This window comes from Zalophus californianus, chromosome 2, assembly GCF_009762305.2.
Source record: "Zalophus californianus isolate mZalCal1 chromosome 2, mZalCal1.pri.v2, whole genome shotgun sequence".
NCBI lineage: Eukaryota > Metazoa > Chordata > Mammalia > Carnivora > Otariidae > Zalophus > Zalophus californianus.
In genome coordinates, this window is record NC_045596.1 from 172,933,044 (window position 1) to 172,956,191 (window position 23,148).

At 37.0% G+C, this 23,148-nt stretch overlaps 1 long non-coding RNA gene across 6 annotated transcripts in view; it reads right to left on the reverse strand.

Moving 5' to 3' along the window:
- LOC113924977 overlaps nt 1-23,068 on the reverse strand; it is a 114,627-nt gene extending 91,559 nt beyond the window's left edge. For 4 of the 6 annotated variants that reach the window (XR_003520870.1, XR_003520869.1, XR_003520868.1 and 1 more), the window contains exons 1-3: nt 22,868-23,068; nt 21,877-21,994; nt 20,516-20,778 (exon numbers count right to left, since the gene is read on the reverse strand). This is a non-coding gene — a long non-coding RNA (uncharacterized LOC113924977). Of the gene's footprint in view, nt 1-20,515; nt 20,779-21,310; nt 21,430-21,876; nt 21,995-22,867 lie in introns of those variants that run through there. The other 2 variants (XR_003520871.2, XR_003520872.1) reach the window with 2 other exon arrangements.
- Between the last annotated feature and the right edge of the window lie 80 nt (nt 23,069-23,148).

Sequence of the window (23,148 nt, forward strand, 5' to 3'; positions counted from 1 at the left end):
ATATATAAGACATAGTTATAGGCTTATTAATGACATTCAAATTCTACTAGATACTTGATGATATAGTACCTGGTAAATTATAGGGGCAGAGGTGGGATTCAGGGGAAAGTAGGTATGGATTTAGATGAGAGAAAGTTGGCGTGACAATTGCTAAAGCTCAGTAATGATATGTGGATTTCATTATACTATCTTTTCCATATATATTTTTCCATATATGTATTTTCCATATATATATATATGTTTTGAAATATTCCACAATAAAAAACTTAAAAAAAAATCAACTGACAAAGAAATTTGGTACGCCAATTTTGTTGCACCAAGATAACCAAGGGAACTCACTGGCAGAATCAAATGAAATGCATTCCTGGAGAAGTGGGCTTTTGAAGCATGGAAATTGGATCTTTGTTTTTCTTTCTTGCTCCTTCCATTTGGCAAGAGTTTTAAGTTTGCTGACTCTCCATGTTTTCTCCCCATTTTCTATTAATTTTGTGGTTGTGTTTTTTTCTCTACCATATGCAGCTCATAAGTTATTCAATATTTGGTGGCAGCCATGATTGGGAATTTGGTTTTATGCTCTGGCCATTTGATGATTTCTGTTGGATGGATGATATAGATCTTTTTGCTATTAGATGAGAAACAACATAGACTCCAGTCTGTTGTCAACTGACTGTTTTTGAGTTCAAATCAATTAAGAATTTTGTGGCCACTGAGGAAGAGAAAAACTCTGGACAGTGAATTTTTGAGTTTCTGTGTTGAATTTGACCTATACCGATTATTATAAGCTCTCTTTATGTGTGTATGTCTGTAATTCAAGAAGACTTTTAATTCTTGTTGTTGAGTATAAAATGTTTTCCTACGTCCAAAGGGTTTAATAAATTAAATTATAATGTATCTTGAATTAAAGGAGTTCTGTTAATATTGATTCATAGAGGCAATATTTTCAAAATACTCAGAAAATGTGGAAATTGATCTTATAAATTTAAAATATGTGGGACTTTTAAGAAAAAATTTCTTACAGAAACCACCAGTTCAAAAATATTTTTATATAAGAATGTAAGTTCACACAACAAAGATGAATCCTTGGTTTCACAATTCAGGTTTAAGAAAGAAAAAAAATCAGCTATAAATTTGGGCTTTTCCCAAATTTTATCAGCATTAAATACAAGAGAATATTTTTTTTTATAAAATTGAAGTTTGTCTTCTCATGAAGAAACTAGTTAAGCTTAATGTTCTAAATATTTTATATTGGATTATTTATCAGGAAAAAGCTAATACTATATAATACTGAAGACTATGAAAATGTTACTTTGTGTTCAATTAATTTGAGTCTTCATTCTGAAACTTTTTTATCATCAGCAATCATATTTACAGTGTATCCGCTTGAACATAATATCCAAGGCCCTTAGATAACATGAAGCTTTAGACTAATATTAAATTAATGAATAATCACTGGACACCCAGATAATTTTAAGTGTGACTAAATTTTAGAGCATAGATAGTAAACATAATTGTAGTGTATATACTTTGCCTCTGTGTTTACATGCTGGAGAATACCCCTATCGTTGGGTCACATTAATAAAAATGTTTAGTTTTTCCACTGTAGGAAATATGTAGAAGGGAAGTGATTGGCTGTGAAATGTGTGTTATGTGTATTCATGAGTTTTGCTAGTTTGCAAAAATGCTTATATATGACACATTTTAGTTACTTTCTACTTTTCCCTGTGAAATAGAAGTTAGTTACTTTGATACTATACTGAGAACAATGGTGGAGAAGTATGCATATGTAGGCAAAGTAATGAACTGTGTTTTTGTTTATCAAGATAAAATGAGTTTGTTTTTTTTTTTTCTTAAGGTGTCTGGTTGTTCCAGAATTCAAAACCTGGAAAGGATAGTAAAAGACAAACACTATATGGATGCAGAAAGGTGTAGAAAATTTGTAGACAAGATACTTTTATTTCCCTTGGCTTATAATGTCAGTCTGAAAAGAAGCAATAAAATGTCCTAAACATTTTTATGAAAGTTGAAAGTTGGGTGGGTATTGATGGGTTTATCCATAAGGAAAATTTTCTGTGTATTCTTCACTGCCAAATATTATGTTCATGAGAAACTGGAATTTGATTTTCTATCTGTTAAAATGATAACTTTATTTTAGAGCTCTTAACAAGAAGTTATTCTTTACTTTTTTGTGTGATCTGCCCAGAAGAAATAGACTCCATGTCTTACCATGTAGTCTCCTTTGAAACATTTTCTGATAAAAATTTTTGTAAGATGAGCTTTATCTAAGTTTTCTGCTCTTGTCTAGTTTTCATATTTACATATCTTTGAGTCATGACCCAGTATCACCAAACCAAATACTCGCTAAATAGAAAAGAATAAATAAAAACAAGAAAAAATGATGAATTAGGAAATACAAGGAGAAAAAGCAACAGAAGTGGGAGGAGTCATTTTTCTTCTCTCTCCCATTTACATAGGAAGCTATAATTAGTAGCTTTGGAAAGAAATATTATAAAGAAAAATAATTATTGCATATGAAGTGAACCAACTTATGTTTTGAAAGAGTTTAAAAACAATAACAGGCGGGACACCTGGATGGCTCAGTGGCTTAAATGTCTGCCTTCAGCTCAGGTCCTGATCCCAGGATGCTAGGATCTGGGATCATGAGTCCTGCATGGGGCTCCTTGCTCAGCAGGGAGCCTGCTCCTCCTCTGGCTGCAGATCTCCCTGCTTGTGTTCTCTCTCTCTCTGACAAATAAATAAAAACTTAAAAAAACAAAAACAAACAATAATAGGCAATGATACTATACAGTCCTTTATTTTTTAGTCAATATGTATGGTAAAGCATCTTTTCCAAATATTTATGCATGCTTATGGAGATCAGGAGAAAAGGTTGCATTCATAGTTACCCCCATGTACGATCATCAACATTATATGGCATTAACGTAATGTCAACAACTTCTGCATAATAGTCTGTGCCACCGAGTTTCCTGATGCAAATTTCTTTATAGAAAAATAAAGAAATGAAAAAGAACCCAATATTTTCATGGTGATTAAATCAAACTTATACCAAATCTCTAAAACAAATCCATCAAGCTAGTTGGATGGAATATGGTAGGTCAATGTCATGGCCACTATTAAAAATATTTGATAAATACAAGCTTTTTCACAGTAATGTATTACATATTTGCCATACTAGGCTCCTGTAGTTACACATAAAGAACAAACCAGGGTGTTTTGAGACTTTAAAGATTCTCTTCAACCACTCAATTTTATAGAAAAGAAAAATGAGGCACAAAAAAATTAGGTGACTTATCTAAGGCTACATAGCTAGTTTTTAATAAACTCCAGCGCACTGTTCATTTTATCTAGTCAAACATGGAAGTGGGAGCTATGTCAGTTTTTGGAGACTTAGTCCAGCTGTTTTATTTTTTCTCTTTAGAAATTAAAAAGACATCGTAGACAAAATGACATGAATAGCAATCACCTCTCATACTACAGAATTAGCAATACTTTTTTCATATTTACTTTTAGTCTACTTATCTTTAATACTATTAAACCTTACTGAAAGAAACACCTTTCAAATATCTTCCCAAGTGCTACTTGTTTCCCCTTCTCCTGAGGGTAACCAGTGTGCTGGATTTGAGGTGTAACTTTCTAGTCCAGTGCTGTCCACTAGAAATATAACGTGAGCCAAATGTGTAATTTTAAATGTCTATAGGCCACATTTTAAAAAAGAAAAGAAACCAAACCACCCCCCATACACAAAAAGTGGAATTTTAATAATATATTTTAAATTATTACCCAATATATTCCAAATATCATTTCAATAGGAAATCAACATAAAACAATGTTAATGTGCTACTTTTAACTCCCTTTTTTTAATCATAAATCTTCAAAACCAGTGTGCAGTTTGTACTTATAGCCCACCTCAATTCAGATTAGTGGCATTCCAAGTGTTCGCTTGCCATCTATGGCTAGTGGCTAGGAGTTGGCTAGTCCAGCTCTCATCCATTTTAAGTTGGTTTCTCATTTATATGTGTGTGTGTATATATTATACACACACATTCACTATACATAGTATTGTTTCTGAATTATGAGTTTAAGTTTATATAGGTTATATGCTGCTGGTATCATTCTCTACTTTTCTTTATTTAACATAATAAATTTAAGATCTATTTGTGATGATGTATGTAAATCAAATTAATATATTTAAACTACCATGCTGTATCCCACTATGTGAATATAAAACATTTTATTTATTTATTCCCCCACTGACATACATTTAGGTTGTTTTCAACCTTTTAATTCTTATGGATAAATACCCAATGAACATCACCCTACTTGTTCACAACCTCCTAATTTTGCTAAGAGAGAGATGTTGAGGGAAATTCGGCAACTTCCCCAAAGTCACAAAGGGATATGACCACGTATTTCTGACCCAAAGGAAATTACAGGATAAGAGATTTTCACTGGGAGGTATTGTAATCAAAATCACTCGAGTAATGTTTCCAAATCATACAACTCTGCCTCCTCACACCTACCCTAACCCATAAACCTCCATACCAGTTTAGATCTACTAGAAGATGAGGTGGTGATAGTATTGAACTTTATCTGAGCCCTGGGGTTTGAAGGTCAAGAAATCTCCCCATTCCTTTATATTGTGGGAAATGGCTAACCACAAAGGACCAAGCTGCCTTTGCGTATTGCAAGATAAGAATGTCGTGACTCGTGAATCCCATAAGACTTACTGTCCCTCTTTCCTCCTGATTCCTTCATTTAGTTGCCACTATAAAACCTCACATTTTCTCACAGATTTTCTTTTCATCTTTGAGATGTTCCTCATTAAGATAGTTAATCTCTATTGCAATAGGGTGAAAAAAAAATCATCTCCTTAATTTATAGTACATTTGTCCTTCATAGTTTGAGTGCCATGACCTTGGACAATCTTGCACCCTGTTTTCATATCACCATTTGCTTCACCCAGGATAAGAGGCCAGTGAGTCTGACTCCTCATGCCTTGCTCTGCATTGTTGTCCATTGGCAGTATGCCAAGGATTTGACTTAATTCCTTTTGAGTATTCAGTTGATTTCTGGTTCTGGCTTCTTTGGTTTCATGTTTTGACCATTGATCTCTATAAGAAGATCAATGGTTGACAGAGATCTCTCTCTGGGGTGAGAGACAACAATAATCTGGCTTGTTAGCCTTTTCTGTTTGTCTACCTGTCTATATAGAGCTCAAATAAATTAAAGATTCATACCCACTGTGAAGAAAACAGCTCTTTTGGTATGAACTAGTGAGTTTTGTAATTATGTGCTTGTGCTTGACTCATGGCTAAAATTTTAGAATTGAAGCTATAAGGTATCTCTAAGCCTGCATGATTATGTATCTGTAATTCAGAAAGGCTTTTACCTCTCACTGTGTGATGTGTAATACTTCTCTACCTAAAGATGGTATTACTAAATCAGATTATAAAATTTCTTAAAGGAGCTCTATTCTGATGGCTTAACACTAAGTTAGCACTTATAAATTGAATAGTCATAATATTCCTAGAAATTAAGGAAATTGAGTCTCAGATACCTGAATGTGCTAGACTTAAAAATTATCTTTATAGAAAACAACTTGGATATGCTTGAGGAATTCAAGTTCACATAATTTAGATAAAGCTTTGGCAAACAAGACCTGTTTAATACTTTTCATTTAATAAAAACAGTCATGTCTTCTCTGATTACGGTTAAGAATAATATATACATACATTTTTGTTCTACTTGGAAATGTTCTGCATGAACTCACACAGGTTTACTGATTGATTAAGCCAGTATCACTAATGTTTATTATTAATGTTTAAAATATAAAAAATGTTAATGTGTGTTTAACCAAATAAACTCATTACAATAACAAACTTTATTTTAACAGTAATTATGTTTTATAGTATGTCAGTGGGAAGATAATTTCTAAGACCTCTAGGACACTTGAAACCCTAGAGTTATACTAAACTGAGTTAACTAGTAGATATTAATTGAATGCCCAGATCATTTCAAAGTAAGATGGAATACTGAAACATTAATACCTAGGCATAACTTTATGTACTTTTTGCCTTTTATCTTATGTGTTACAGAGGGACTGTACATTTGAGTTTGTCAATGAACATGTTCATTTTTACCAGTTTGAGAAGTTGTATTATAAGGATGTGTTTGGCTGTCAGAAGCTGTGGGATGTATATTCATGAGCTCAGTTCATCTGCTGAAAAGTATTGGCGTGCGACAGACAGTTCACAGCTATCCACCTTGTAGTTTTCTCTGTGAAATAGAAGTTATGGAGGTTAAATAATGTGAGTGAGACTCTAACAGGAACGGAGCAGCAGGATGGTGTAACCTCGTGTGCAAGGTGTGCGGGACGTGTTTCTGTTAAAGAAAAAGAGAGTGATTTTGTTTTAGGGTAAAATGACTAGGTATTATCTTGTGGGACAAAACCAGAATGGTTAGAATGTTCATGGAAAGGAAACTTTATTTACCGTAGTCAGAGCTAGCTAAGGTTTGATGGGTTTATTCATAAGATTTTATGATCTTATGTTTACATTTGTCTGCTTTACTAAAAGATTACTGTAAAGGCTTTTTTTTTTTAACTGGGTAATCTTATAGAATGAAGGGGAATGATAGTCTTCTTGAACAAAAAGGGGAACTGATAACAAACTTTAGTCCTCTTCCCCTTTGTGTTCTGGGAAATGGCTAACCACAAAGGACCACCCTGCCTTCCCCTGTTCCGAGATAAGAATAGCCTCCACCCTCTTCTCCAATCCCGTAAGACTCACTGTCCTTCCTCATGACTCTTGTTTACCTGCCTCTGTAAACCCCAGCTTTTCTCCCTCTTCTTTGAGACAATCTTTATTAATGAATGGTCTTCCTAGTGCAATAAATAGTCTGAATAAAACCATCTCCTTAATCATCCAGTGCCTTTTGCCTTTCACAGGGCTACAATACTTAAATTAAGTGACCTTGGCAAATTAATAAATGTAACAAGCAATTCATGTTTTAAAAAAAAAGATGACAAAATGATCTATTTTGTGATGACTTTTACGGAAATGAGCCTTAGAGAAAGATTTGAAGGTGAGGAAGGGAAGAAGAAGTTCAGCCTATTGACAGCAACCCCAAGAAAACCAAAATGCTCCTCCATATGCACCACCCCCAGGGGAGATCAGAAATAGTCAGAAACAAAGAAATTATTACTGAATTTCCAATGCCAAGTCAGACATTTTTGAAAATAGCTGAAATAGTAGCTCTCAATGCAAGTCCTTCTACTGTAGGAGCCGGAAATTTTGATAGAGGTTTATTAAGCTCCAAAGAGCTAACAGCCAGGAAGGACGCGTTGCGGACCCTTTATGTCATGAACCACAGAGAAAGGACTTACAAGTAACGATCAAAGAGCAGTTTCCTACCCCCAAGGTACAGAGGTTCATCCAAAGTAGGAAGGAAGAATCAGGGGATCAGGAATAATTGGTTGGTACCTTAGAATGAATCCACAGTTGAAGATGGATTATGTAAACACTGATAGAAATCCTAGGTCCTAGGAGAGAAAACATATCTCCTGGCCTACTAGGGTGTAGCCTGAGGAACTGAAGGACTCAGAGAAGAGCTCCAAGTCCAGTGGAAGCTGAGGGAGGTATTTGGGAATTAGGGGATTGATGTGAGCACCCCAATGTGGGGTAGAAAAGTCAGTGATGCTAAGAATTCCCCAGCCCCCAAAGAGGAGCACAGAAGTGCTAATCAATTATCTTTTCTGTTGGGTTGAGGTGATGCAGAATGTCCTCCAGCGTCCAGGCCAGGGTCTCAGATAACTATAGCAGATGTGGCAGGACCAGAAATGGATTACCAAGACCACGTGAGACACACCACACCTCAGTGATGGTCAAAGAGGACAGTGTAGCAGGTGGGCCAGACAGCAATCATCTGATCCCAGGACAATAAGTCAGAATAAGTCAGCCATCTTGATATTCACATAACATCAGAGAAAGGCAGCAAAGTAGAAAAATTTGTGGATTGAGCCAAGAGACACAGAAAGATATAGTTTTTAACTGGAAGTGAAATAATGACTTTGAATTGATATGATGAAGTTTTTGCTTACCTAATGGAAATGGGTACTTACAAGCTACATTAAGTTCAGTTTAAAAAAAAATCACATCTTTGCACACCTGCATCTATGAATGTAAAATGTTATTACCTACTCTGAATTATAGATGAGTGAAACTAGCCAAGAAACAGGAAAGAGAGATTGTATTCGATTGAAATTAGATTGATCACAGAATGACTATCAGAGCTTTCTAGAACCTGATCCCAGGCAAAGGTCAAGGACAAAGGAATTTGATTTTAAGAAACAGCATGATACAAGGTTCATAGAACTCTTCTCTGGGATAAAAAGCATAGAAGAAAATGGTGGCAGATTCTCTACATCTGAGTAGAGAATATTTCTTTTTCTCGGACTCCAAGATCACCAGACATATGTTGTGCCTTCCTTGGTAGATGATCTAAATAAAAGGGTTATTCTAAGTGTAGGGTTGGCATTTCCCACATATTGTATTCTAACAATCTGGACATCTGGACAACTGTAGTTCCATAGATATGAGTGTATTTGTAGGGAAAATGTGACTGAATATTTGAAACTCAGTATAATCCTTGAAAGTCCAGGCTGTCCAGTTACTAGACTCACACAGATAACAGATCACAGCTCTCTGGCCAAATACTCCTCCCTCTGAACATACATAAAAGAGCAATCTGGCTTACAGACTGTTCTCTGGATTCTTGGTTTTCATGAATTATTTTACTGAAATTAGTCATCCTTGGATTTTTTTGTGTATGTTGGAAGATAGATTGGTTTTGTTTTGTTTTATACTATCTGAAACACACATGCATGCACAGTGCCCTGTATATAGTGATGGCGTCACCTCAAGCTCCTCACATTCTCTGGACCTTGATCTATTTGGTATACCTACTCTCAGAAAAATTTTTCACACTGAAATGAAACTGCTGTCAGTTTGAAATGCATATCTCTTAGAGAAGGAGCAACTCTTAACAACATCAAAATCAGAACCTGAGGAAAGAAATGCTAATAATGACAAAGTAGGCTGCATCCAAGTGGATGAGAGAAATATCTGGGGACTACAACCCTTACTAGACCTGCCTAAAATCATACTACCTAATTGGTAACCTCATCTATGTATAACTTGGCCCTAATGGGACCAACAAACATTTGTCTGGTTAGGTATCAAAGTTAAGCTTTTGGGGAATGAAGATAAAAGGATAGTGCATTTCCCGATGTTTATAGCAGCAATGTCCACAATAGCCAAACTGTGGAAAGAGCCAAGATGTCCATCGACAGATGAATGGATAAAGAAGAGTGGTGTATATATACAATGGAATATTATGCAGCCATCAAAAAGAAGGAAATCTTGCCATTTGCAACCACGTGGATGGAACTGGAGGGTATTATGCTGAGCGAAATAAGTCAGTCAGAGAAAAGACATGTATCATATGACCTCACTGATATGAGGAATTCTTAATCTCAGGAAACAAACTGAGGGTTGCTGGAGTGGTGGGGGGTGAGAGGGATGGGGTGCCTGGGTGATAGACATTGGAGACGGTATGTGCTATGATGAGTGCTTTGAATTGTGTAAGACTGTTGAATCACAGATCTGTACCTCTGAAACAAATAATACATTATATGTTAAAAAAAAAAGATAACAGGAGGGGAAGGATGAAGGGGGGGAAATAGGAGGGGGAGATGAACCATGAGAGAATGGACTCTGAAAAACAAACTGAGGGTTCTAGAGGGGTGGGGAGTGGGGGGATGGGTTAGCCTGGTGATGGGTATTAAAGAGGGCACATTCTGCATGGAGCACTGGGTGTTACACATAAACAATGAATCATGGAACACTATATCAAAAACTAATGATGTAATGTATGGTGATTAACATAACATAATAATAATAAAAAAAGGATAGTGCATTTGATGGAAGTTTGGAAATACATACTATAGGGTATATTATATAGTCAACTGGTATTCATGATTATTTCCTAAACAGAAACAGAACTTTAAGGAACAGCTCTTTGTGCAAAAAACAACATCGATTGCAAGGAACAGGGGTTGGAGGCAGACAACCTAATTGTAGCATGTTTTCTAATGGTGCATCTAAAAATCTGTTCATAAAGTCCCCATGAGTCAATTTTCTCAAGGCAAGCAAGACTGGTTCTTCCTAACACAAAATTCTTTTCCTGTATTTTCTTGCCTAATGATGGCTTAGCTACAAGTATACAAACTTCTGTGAGAATCTTGAAGTGAACAATTTACATTTCATTGAAAGAGGAAAACAATCTCACTGCTTCAGCAACAACTGTGGTGACATAAGACAATACAGCAACAACCCTGGTTGTTGGAACCAGCCAATGGAACAAACACAAGCAGACCAAGTCCATTATGCAGTCTCCTGGCAGGAGCTCTCACGGATTAGGGAGACGGGCACATCCTCTGATCAGAACATGACGCTAGCACCTGCATCACTTTGCTCTGAGCCTTCTGCCCTTCTTCTTCTTCTTTCTCTTTTTAAAATTACTTCAGGAGCCCTGTTCCATTAAAATCCACTCAATCTGAGCAACATCTGACAAAGACGTATAGGCCCCTCATGCAGGCTAATAATTTAACATCCCAAGCAGGCTAATACACTTGCCCCTTCAAACTTGTCTTCTTGAATCATTTGTTCACATTTAATTGGAGGAGGGGTTGAGAGTAGCTTAGGGGAAGGACAGAGAAGGACTCTAGCAGCAGGAAGCTGTGCTCAGACTCTTTCCCTTGTTGGGCAAGTCATTTCTGGCCCCAGCCACTTATACATACCCTCAGCCAAACAAAAGTCTCTACGATTCTCTGGGCTGACCCTTCCTAGTAAGAACTTAAACGAACATCCTATGTTTCTGAACCATGACCCTAGGGGGTCTCACTCCTTTTTCTAAAAGGTTTTTGAACCTCTTAGAAAAGTAGGTATCATCTGATATCTACAATTTCTCCATATGAGATAAAGGCTCTGCCACTTCCTAGCTGTGTGACTTTGGACAATTATTTAATCTCTCTGTGCCTCAATTTCCGAATCTGTAAAATGGGAATAATAATACTACCTACACCATAGGGTTACTGTGAGATTTAGAGAAGTTAACATACCTAATACATTTAGAACAGTGCCTGGCACAGATTGAGCTGCAAATAAGCATTTGCTATTATTAGTAGAGTATGAAGAAGAATTTGGATAATTACAATTTTCCCAATCTCCTTTCATTTTCAGAAACACTGAGTCAATCCAGTAATGTCTGTTGCTCCACACAGATTGGCATTTTGGACATCTGCTTGGCTGACCCATTCCTTGATTGGGCTCTGAGTCCATAATAGACAACCATGCCGAAGTGTGATATAAGAAAAAAGTAGTTAATTAAATTAAGCAGAAGGTGTACTGTCTTCTCAAAACTCAGATGGATAAACAAAGCCTTTCATCAGTACAGGAAGAGTCAGGACAAAATCACTGGTGGTGGCAGCATGAGGTGGAGGTCAAGGGCTGGGGAGCTGTTAAGAGAAAACATACTCAGCATCTGAAGGAAATACAATCACTGTCTTGAAGAAATATCTGCACCCCTATGTTCACTGCAATATTGTTCACAATAGCCAAGATGTGGAAACAACCTAAGTGTCTATCAACAGATGAATGGATAAAGAAAGTAGGGTAGAGATATACGTGGAATGTTATTCACCCATAAAAAGGAAGGAACTCCTGCCATAGACAACAACATGGATGGACCTTAAGGATATTTCTAAGTAAAATAAGTCAGACAGGGAGAAAGACAAATAGTGTATTATCTCACTTATATGTGGACTCTAAAAAAAGCTAAACTCAGAAACAAAGAGTAGGATGGTGGTTGCTAGGGGCTGAGGGGTGAGGAGGAGATGTGTCAAAGGGTATATACTTCCAGTTATAAGTTCTGGGGATTAAGTGTGGTGACTACAGTTAACAATACTGTATTTTATCCTTGAAAGATGCTAAGAAAGTAGATATTAAATGTTTTTACTACAAAAGATGGTAGCTATGTGATGGATGATAAATGATGGATGTGTTAACTAGCCTAATTGTGGTAACCATTTCACAATATGTATGTGTATCAAATTATCACCTATATTCCTTAAACTTACACAACGTTTTATGTCAACTATATGTCAATATACTTGGGGGGGGCAGAAAAATATCCAAACCTACATATTCAAATACTGACTTAACACGTGCCCTCTCTTAAGAGGCTATATACTTTTTTCAGTGATGCCGCTATATTTGAAAACATTTTTGGAAACATGGAAATTTTCAGAAAGCCAAATTAGAAGGCATACATGAAAATAAATCATCTTTTTATTTCTTTTACTCAAACTTCTGTTGGGCAGGGGGTTTTCTTCCTCTGTATTCATTAGCTGTGACTCTGGAAGTTTTTTTGGCTATTTCTGAAAAGAAACTTAGAAATAAACATTTCTATTTTTCTACTGAGGCTGTCCAAGCCTCAGTTCTGAAGGTGGCAGCAGCATTTGAATCAGGTATTTAACTTATATTTTAGATAGTGATATAGAATTCCTATAGTTTTTATTAAGAAAATAAACTGCATTCCTTTGTAGTCATTTTATCGATCTTGTGTATTATTAAATCACTGTATTTTCTAGGTAAATCAAACTCAATGACCCATGATTCCGCCCCCAAAAACGAATAAAATGAAATTAGCCACGTATTGATTCCACAACAGCAGTCTAAGTTTTAACAAGAATACTTGTAATTCTGAGCTCTTACTCTGTGAAGGCAAATCATCAGTATTAAAGTCAGCAAATAAAGCAGCTGCCCGTGACAGAGACAGGCAAGGTAAAGGTTCTACACAAGTACTTAACGGAAGTGCTTGAGGAGCTCTTTCTGTTCTCTGCCTTGTAGCGGCTAATTTACCCTTCATACCACATTCCTTGGCAGGAGTGGAAATGCACTGCTCTGGGAATGCTGACTGCATTATGGTGAAGTCAGTTGTGACTGCTAAGTAGCTTGCATCCCAGTAGGACTGAGAGCTCTCAGAATTACCTAGGCCCATGCATTTCCACCAGAGATTCTGCTCAATGGACTCTTACATATTTATCATTACAGTTTCACCCCTGAAGAGGTACTCAACTATGTTTGCCTTCAAATTCCGATTGGTATGAGTTTGTGGAAACACAACAAGTAGGGCACATATATGGAGGTGGTGGGCCTTAGGAAAATTATAAGGAAAATCCACAGCTTGTCATGCCTGATACCAAGCCTGTTTGGAAAGTGTCAAGAGCGTGCATGAACCTACAGACTGCTGCACAAGCACTTAGTTGACCTCTGGAATGGCAAAACACTAGCCAGAAAGTAGGAGACAGCACAAAGCCAATACTTGGTTAATTTTAGATACTGAACATAAGAAGTGCCATCAACCAGTTCTATCAGTAAAATCACATTAGCTCTTTCTTTTATTTTATCAAGAAAAACAAAAGGTTTTAATAGCAAAGTCCTTAAACATAAAGCCTCATGTTTTGCAAGATTAATAGCCTCAGTAAGTTTCTTTCTTGCTGGAAAATTAGGAAGACCATAACAGAGTATAGGAGAATGTTAGCTTTATTCACTCAATTAACAACAGTTACTCCACACTATGTACCAGACACCATAATAGCACTGGAGAGACAAAGTAAATTAAGATATGAATACAGCCCTTGAAGCACTTACTGTTTCAAAAGAGACAGGTAAATAACAACCCTACATGTGAGGGGGCTATACACATCAGGAAGAACATCCTCTAGGTCTAAGGACAACCAACTATGTGGGGGAGTTAATCTTCATAAAATAATTTACATTTGAGATGGCTTAAAGGTTGAGAATTCACTATAAAGAATTAGGGGAAGAAGAGTCTAGAACAGCTTTCTCTGGGGCTGAAAGCACAGAAGCACTTGGCATATTGGGAGGTGTTATAAGCTGAACTGTGTCCCCCCCAAATTCCTATGTTGAAGTCCTAACCTCAGCATCACAGAAAGTGACCGTAGTTAGAAGGAGGGTCATTGCAGATGTAATTAGGGTTAATTTAGGATGAGATTATACCGGAGCAGGGTAGACATTATATATTGGGGAAATTTGGACAAAACAATCACATGGGGAGAACACTGCGGAGATGAAGACAGATATCAAGGAAATGCAGCAGAAGCCAAGGCACACCCAGGATTGCCAGCCACTACAGAAGCTTGGGGAGTAGTCTGGGTCAGATTCTCCCCCATCGCCTTAAGTTGTGACCACGCTGCTAACACCTGGGGCTCAGGCTTCTAGCCTGCAGAACTGTGAGATGAAACATTTCTGCTTTTTGTCAGCTGCTTTGTGGTACTTTTTAAAGACAACATTAGGAAATGAGCACAGGGGGATGGCAAGAAGTTCTGTTTGGTTGGTTGGGTAGATGTAAAGTGAAGAAGAAGAACCATAAGGGAATGAAGCTGGAAAGGAGATTAGGCCCTTATCCAGAGTCTTTTTCGTCCAAATGAACAAGTTCATCTCAGATTTGTTGATGAAAGGGAACGACGATTTTTAATGAAGAGATAAAGCTCTGGGGAAGGTAAGAAGCTGGAGGCTTACACAGGTGGCAGAAACCGTAATAAAGAGTTCCTTAACCCAGAGTTCGTGGACTCAGACAAAAGAGAAGATTGTAGGACCTTTGAAATTTCAGGGAAAATTTTGTGTAGTCATGAATCATGACAGCTTGTTAGTTAAGTGTATACATTTTGAAGTCAGGCATCATTTCCAAATCCCCATTCTAACACATATTAGCCAAGGCCATCATCAAATTATTTCTCTTCCCTAACGTTCAGTTTCCTCAACTAAAATAGGGGGGTAACCTCATACTATACGTTGCTTATGAGAATATAATGGTATATTGTACATAAAGTACTTAGTACAATGACATAGAGTAAGTGGTCTTTCATAAACGTCTCCTATTATTGTTTAAATATTTTCATTTTCCATGTGCAAGTGATGCTTCAACAATGAACTCATAGAGATCACTGTCACATTAAGGTTTTGATGCTCTCAAAGCCCACCTCTTAATGGAGAGTATGGCAAACAAAGTTAAGCCTTCAAATTCTAAATCCATATTAAAATTGGCTTAAATAGGTAAAATAAATGATGTTTATTATGAACACACTGCTAACCTCAGTAAATGGACTATTTTAAAACAGCATTAATAATAATTCAATTGAAATGATAGTTACCAGAGGGGACAGGGGCAGGAGGGAAGGATGAAATAGGTGATAGGGATTAAGGAGCACACTTGTTGTGATGAGCACTGAGTGGTCTAAAAAAAAAAAAAAAAAAAAGACTATCCTGAAATAATTCAGTAAAAATAATAATAATAATAATTCTATCTCCAGTGGAGATAAGTGAAGAATACAATTAAGTTCTGGCTAATTGGGCAAAGTTCTTTGAATCTTTGGGGCTAAAGTGACCAACAAAAACTGTCTGAGAAACACTCATACATGTTAAATCAGTAAACAAGTACGTGTGTGTGAATGTTTGCGTGCACAATATGGCTATGGCCAATTCAACATTATCAAGTATAGTTGATTGACCACTGAGATACAAGTCTTGACAAATCTGTTTCAAAAGAATGACCTATGGCAGCTAACATTCAAATTCACACTAACAGACTGCAATGGATTTATGTTCCAATACTTTACCTTTCCCACAATTTTAAAGTAGCTTTTAATTGGAGATGAGTGGGAGTCATGTTATATAATATTTTAATTCCAGATTGTAGTTCTGATTATATCATAAACATTTCGGGCATCTGTTAGTGAGGATAAGTCCTCCCCGTCTTTTTAAGATGAAGACTTTTTATACTCTTAGTTGTGGAAGAGAGAAAAAGCTACTCTTTCTTTTATTGAGTACTTGGCCCAAGATCATATGCTCATCGGAGTCAGATTTAAGCCAGTCTAACACAAAGATTTTATCTATGACATCTCACTGTCTTTCCAATTCTGTATTAATAACATGAAGATAAGAACAAAGAGGAGGATTAGTACTTCTTGAGTACCTACTAAGTACTAGACATTTTGGCATGGATTATCTCATTTTGTTATCACTTATTACCTCCGTTTTTCAAAGTTTACCACTAATATGGGATAGTGCCAGGGTGACCATCCAAGTTTTCTGACTCTAGGTTCACTGTTCTTTCCACTACACAATAGAAGACTGCCTCCTCAACTCCGCAAAATATCGAAGCTTAGTTTTCTCTCTTCTGACATAATCTCGTAAATTGTACTTTATTGTCTTAGATTGAGTTCTGCAGATATAGACCTCATATCAAGAATTTGAGTGCACAGTTTCTTTGGGAGGTACTTCTAGGCAGGATCCTTAGGGAAGTGGGGAAGTGAAACCAATAAAAGGCAGGTTGATGAGCAAATTACCACTGGGGGCAACTGGGATCTAATCTGTGAGAGTTTCTGGGAGACTATGTAGAGCACATCTGAGTTGGGATGAGCTAGCAGGGGTATCTACCCACTGACTCCTGTTAGTTAATAGTTGAAAGCTGTTCCTGGAAGCCTTAACGCCCTGGCTCTTACAGTTGGGTGGCCACAGGAAACCCTCAGGCAGAAAGCTGAAGGTGCTTGCCTTTTGAAGTCCTGCTGGAATAGTGAGTTCCCAAAAGATATGGGGGTGGGGTGCAAAGATGCACAGTGTTTGCTACAATTATTGTCCTCATTTTATAAATATGGCAGCTGAAGACCACAGAAAGTAAGTTTCTTGTCCATCTTACTCAAGGATTATGAACTGGCTAACAGTGGACTCTGCTAGACACTATCACTTATCCCAAGCGAATGTGTTTCTAATGGTGAGAAAGAATTAACTTAATTAATTAATATTAACTTCTCTAGGGTGTTTCCCTATTAACATAGTCTCTCTTCCCAGTGAGGAGTTAAGTTATTTTTACCTCCTCATACTGTATTCCTTTCAGTTATTAGCTTTCAGTTTGGCAGCTCTTCCTAACTTATGAAACAGTCATTGTGGTCTCCTCTCTGCCTTCTTGTGGTATCACCCCCCACCCCAGACCCATTTTAACTTAGTCCCTCTGCAAAGACTCTATCTCCAAATAAGGTCACATTCTGAGGTACTGAAGGTTATAACATCAATATATAAATTTGGGTAATATAATTCAGCCCATAACAATACTTACAGGAAGAAGTAAATTAGACCCAGAGAACTGATCATCTATTTTCAGTTTTTAGGTTTAGGAATAATCTTGGGTTTTTGGCATTTAAAATAATTGTTATATTTTTTAAAATTTGAAATTCTGAAAGATTAGTGTTACAAGTAAAATGTAAGACATATAACTGAGTCATTGATTTTAGACTTGGAATTCTAAGTTGAACAGTATGAGTTTTTGGCTAAGTTTGTAAATAATATTAGAACATTTTTAAAGAACTTAGATTCTCTATATTTTTAAAGTATCATTTAATGGATTTACATGCAACATCAAAGTATATGGGAAAGTTTTGCTTGCTGAACATTTATTTAAAATATGTGAAAATAGAATCTAATATGTTACATTTATAAATGAAGTTTAAAACATTTTAGGAGAGTTTAGCCAAGTTTGTAAATGGGACAGAATATTTAGGAGAATGTAAAAATATTAATCAAAGTTTCCTTGGAAGTGATTGTTAAATGTTACTAGATTTATAACTATAATAATACTATTTTTAGGTTGAACTTAAAAGCTTAAGAGAAAACTAAGTTTTTCAATTTTTCACTTTAATAAATTGAATATTAATTTTTTAAAAGCAGCCACCAATAGCATTTCTTGTGCATCAGTCTGCCCTCAAGAATGCAAAAATCTCACTTCAGGCACAAGAATCTTATGTGAAAAAGAGCTACATTTTTAACTTAAAACTTTTTTTCTCTTATTACAAAAGCAACACATACATACTATGGAAACGTTTGAAACATCCAAGAACATGTTTAAAGATTTGAAGACATTAATGAAAAGGTAATAAAACAAAAATTATATAATCCAAGAGATAATTACAGTAAATATCCTTGTAGGAAGCATCTGCAGATGAAAGTGTTGTCAATGTGTGGTTCCCAGACCAGGGCAGCAGCAGCACCTGGGAACGAGTTGCAAGACCAACACTCCTCCTTCCCTCCACCCTCCAGCCATACTGAATAAGGTTCTGGAAGAGGGGCCCAGAAATCTGGTTAGAACAGTCCCTCCAGGTGATTCTATTGTAAGCTAAACTTTGAGAGCCACTGACACGTGTCATAATTGTTCCCACAGCATAAATACCTATGAGTGATAGTGTTTGCTCAAAGGATTTTTTTGTGTTTTGGTTTATTGTTATTATTATGATTATTTTTACTAAACCTTAGACTTTATTTAGATTGCACCAGTTCTTCCAATAAAGTCCTTTCCTGCTCCCGGATCCAGTACGAGATCCTATATTACATTTAGTCATCATGTCTGCTTTGTCTCCTCAGTTCTGTGACATTTAGGCTTTCCTTGTTTTACAAGACCTTGATATTTTTGAAGGGTATTTGTGAAGTATTTTGTTGAATGTCCCTCACTTGGGGTTTTCTCATGATCATTAGAGTGGGGTTATGAGTTTCAGAGAATAATACCAGAGAGGTGAGGTACCCTTCTCATTGCATCCTATCAGAGGGTATGTGATATCATCATGATTTATTACTGGTGATATTAACCTTGACCACTTGGTTAGAGTGGTGTCTACCAGATGTCTCCACTGTAAAGTTACTATTTTTCCTTTTCCATACTTCATTCTTTGCAAGCAAATCACAAAGTCCAGTCAACACTCAAGGGAAGGGACATTAAGCTCTACTTCCTAAAGGGGATAGTACCTCCATAAATTCTTTGGAATTGTTCTGTAAGAAGGATTTCCTCTCCCCCATTGATTGACTGACTGATTTACATCAGTATGGATTCATGGACATTCATTTTATTCTTTGGGTTATAATTCAATACAACATTTATTTATTTCTTCCTCATAGTATTCTAGCTTTGGCCAACTCTTTCACATTGGCTTCTATGCTTTTCCAGCTTTATTGAGGTATAATTCAACAGTAAAATTGTAATATATTTAACATGTACAACATGATGATTTGATATAGCATGTACATAATGAAAAGGATTCCTACCAAATTAATGAACACATCTATTAGCTCACATAGTAGTTTTCTTGGAAGAAGGGGGTAAAGACACTTAAGATTTATTCTCTTAGCAAATTTCAATTACATAATACAATATTATCAACTATAGTCACCATGCCATAAATTAGATCCTCAGACCTCATTCAACTCATAATTGAATGTTTACTCTTTCACCAACCTCTTCTTATTTCAGCCTCTAGCCCCTGGCAACCACCAATCTACTCTCTGTTTCTATGAATTTGTTTTGTTTTTTTTTCCCTAGATTCTACTTGTAAGTGATACCATGGAGTATTTGTCTTTCTCTGTCTGGCTCCTATGTTTTTTGTTTATCCTTCCTTACTTCTGGCACTACAAGATGTCCCAAGGTTCTTATTTGGTATTTTCTATAGCCAGCCCTATAATCAATCATTTCTCTTGATTCCTTTATTTTTTTTTAAAGATTTTATTTATTTGACAGAGAGAGACACAGCAAGAGAGGGAGCACAAGCAGGAGGAGTGGGGGAGGGAGAAGCAGGCTTCCTGCTGAGCAGGGAGCCCGATGCGGGGCTCGATGCGGGGCTCGATGCGGGGCTCGATCCCAGGACCCTGGGATCATGACCTGAGCCGAAGGCAGACGCTTAACGACTGAGCCACCCAGGCGCCCCTCTCTTGATTCCTTTAACTGGAGAATTGTATTCAGTAACCAAGATCTGGGGACCGGCAGTGTTTGTTGCCACTAGGGTATTATTACTAATCTTAGGCTCTCTCATGGGCAGAGCTAGAAATACATATACTTTTCCAAGTAGGGTTGGAAATCCAAGTAAGTATTCCAATATATATTGCAAAATTGTTCTCTAACTTTTTTTCTAGCTGACATCATACTTCTAATGTATGATAAAGCAAGTTTTCCTCTATGTTTGTAGAAAAGGATCATTATGATTTATTTTATTAAAACTTTACCAATTCGATGAATTCTAAAAAATGGTATACCCATGCAATTTTTATTTCCGGGTTAATTAAATATTTTCCACATATCCACTAGGCATTTTACTTTTTCCTTTCATAAATTTTCTCTGTGGCATTTGCTCATTCATCTTTCTACTACTGGTCATTTACTAACTACAGTAAAAGAAACCGTTTAAGCTTAATGCTATTCAGATATTAAGGTAAGAGAAAATGAACATACTAAATAGCCATGTCTAGCAAAACTCATGACTTAATTATATTTAAAGAATGAAAGAAAAGCTATTTAGTTATCTTTTTGACCTGCAGCTCACCTGGAGAGACAATTGTTGGAACAAATTCCAGAGTAGAATAAAATATTGAGACATCTCAGGTTGACCTCCCATTGCACTGGTAGCTGACAGCAATCACTAGCATCCTATGAGTTTGTATGAAGTATGGACTGATTTTAAGTTCCTCTGTGCTCTTGTAGAAAGTGTCATGATTTAACTGTGCCTGTGGCCTGATTTATAAGGATTGGCAAGCTGCACAAACTCTTTCTTCTGAACCTATGTGGGGCACGTGAATTTTGCTATACCTGCAAAGGAATATTAAGATGGAATTTGAAGTTTAAAAGTTTAGTACGGAGGATTATAATCAGGACATTTCGTTTGTATTATAGTTGTTTCAGGATAAGATATTCAAGAGCAGTTGTATAATTTAACATGGGCTTGAGAAAAAGAAGATAATGGGCATTTGAGGTACAAGACTAGATCTATTGCCTAGAATAGGCTAGCCCTCAAACACCTGGCAATCCCTTCCCTCTCATTTACTCCATCCATCATTCTTTGCTCCAGTCACATGGAGGTAGTTGCTATCCTTTGACCATGCCAGGGAAACACAAGGGCATTTGCACACAATTGTTTTTCCTCTGCCAGACCATTCTTTCTCCACATATCCGCATGGCTCCCACTATCTGCTCTTGCAAGTCTGCTCAGATGTTACCTTCTCAATAAGAACACCCTGACCATGGTGTTTAAAATGACAACCCCTTACTCTCAAGTCTCTTTGTAAGATAATGCTAGCAGCTATAACAGATAAACTCTAATTCTCAATGGTTTACAACAATGGATGTTTTATTCACTCAAATTTCAAATAGTAGATCGATGGGACAGATGGTGGCTCTTTCCCATATAGTCATTCAGTGACTCATGCTGATGAAGGCTCTGCTATCACTAGCACATCAATTCTAAGCATGTCCCAGAATCAATAGAGAAAGAAAAAGATAGTCAAAGCAAGAGACTTTGATATGCCAAGAGAGAACTCACTCAACATCATTCTATTCCACTTCATTGGCCCAAACTCAGTCACATGATTATATGTAACTATAAGAAAGGCTGAGAGATGTGGTCTAGCTATGTGCACAGGAGGAAAAGCAAAAAGGTTTAACAACTAACCAGTCTCTTCCACACACATAGTAGGCACTTATTAAATGTCTGTTGGCAGACTGGATAAATGAACACATTAATTCTGTGGGTAATCCCTTCAAGTTAAGAGGGGTTTGAGGTGAGGGATTCAATGAATGATAAACATGATGTCTGATGGTTTCAAGGGTTTTATGTTTAAGTGGGGACATATGTGCTCATTTAAAAAATTATCATGCAAAACAATAGATAAGAAACAAATAGCACTTTACAAACGGGACTTCAGGAACTCAGAGCAAGGACCCAGCTCTGAGTACTGAAATGGTCACAGAAAGTTTTGAAGGAAGTAGGACTCTCTCAAGTTGGGTCTTTAAAGAAGGGTTAGGATTTCTGTAAGTGGAGAGAAAGGTAAGAATAAATCAGGTAGGGGGAACACAAAGAACAAAGACAAAGACATAGGAAAACTGGGAGTAGGCCTTCTTATGTATTTCAGGTGGGGAAATGTATCCGGAAAGATAGGCTACATTATAGTAAAACACCACCCGCATTTCGGAGCTTTAGAACAACAAAGGTTTGTTTCTAGGTCATTTTACATGTCATTGAAAGTCAGCTGGGACCTCCATTCTATTCTCCAATGTCTGCTTGGGGGCCCAGGTTGATAGATTAGTTGCTATGGAGAACACTGTCAGTAACTGTGGCTAAAGAAAAATACAGAGCTCTGGAGGGTCTTACCTTACCAGTTAACTGGCTCTGCTTGAAAGTGACATATGTCAATTCCACTTAAACTCACCAGCTAGAAATGGTCACATGACATATTCCCAAACGGGAAGAAGTTGGAAGAATTGGCGAACAACACTGAAGACCATCACAAAGGGCAGTGGAGAATGAAGTTAGATTAAAGGTACCAGCATTGTCTTCAGGTCTGTACCAACACCACGCTTAGAAATTAATTCAAACTGCAAAATCCTGACAGACTCCAAAACGCACCTCTTCACCCAGATCCCTTTTAAATTCCCCATCTGCTTATGTGACTCCTCACTGCAAGTCTCCACTTGGATATTTATGGTTGTTTTATTTATCAATTCACATTGATTCAACACACATTTGAGCACCCATCAGGCTAGGTTCTGGGGACACAGATGTGAACGAAGCAGTGATATTCCCTGGATGGACTGAATGTGATAAACCGCAGGAGATCGTGTGGGCAAAAACAGCACTGATGAAAAAAACAAGAATCATCAGGGGCATGGTCTCATTGCTTACTTGTGCATGGTGGCCACAGGAGATGAAGTGCCGTCTATCAGGCTTGGAAGTGTCTTACTTTATTTCTTCCACATTCGCTAAGGCTCCAAGCATGACGTTAGGCACACAATAGCAGCCGTTCCCTCTTATCTGCAGTTTGGTTTTGCTCTCAGAGGTTTCAGTTACCCACAGTCAACTGCGGTCCAGGAGCAGTGGCTCCTCCTTCTGACCAATCATCAAAAGTCAGAACGTTAGTGGTCGCCTAATGCTACGTCACAGTGCTCACGTCACAACGCCCCCGG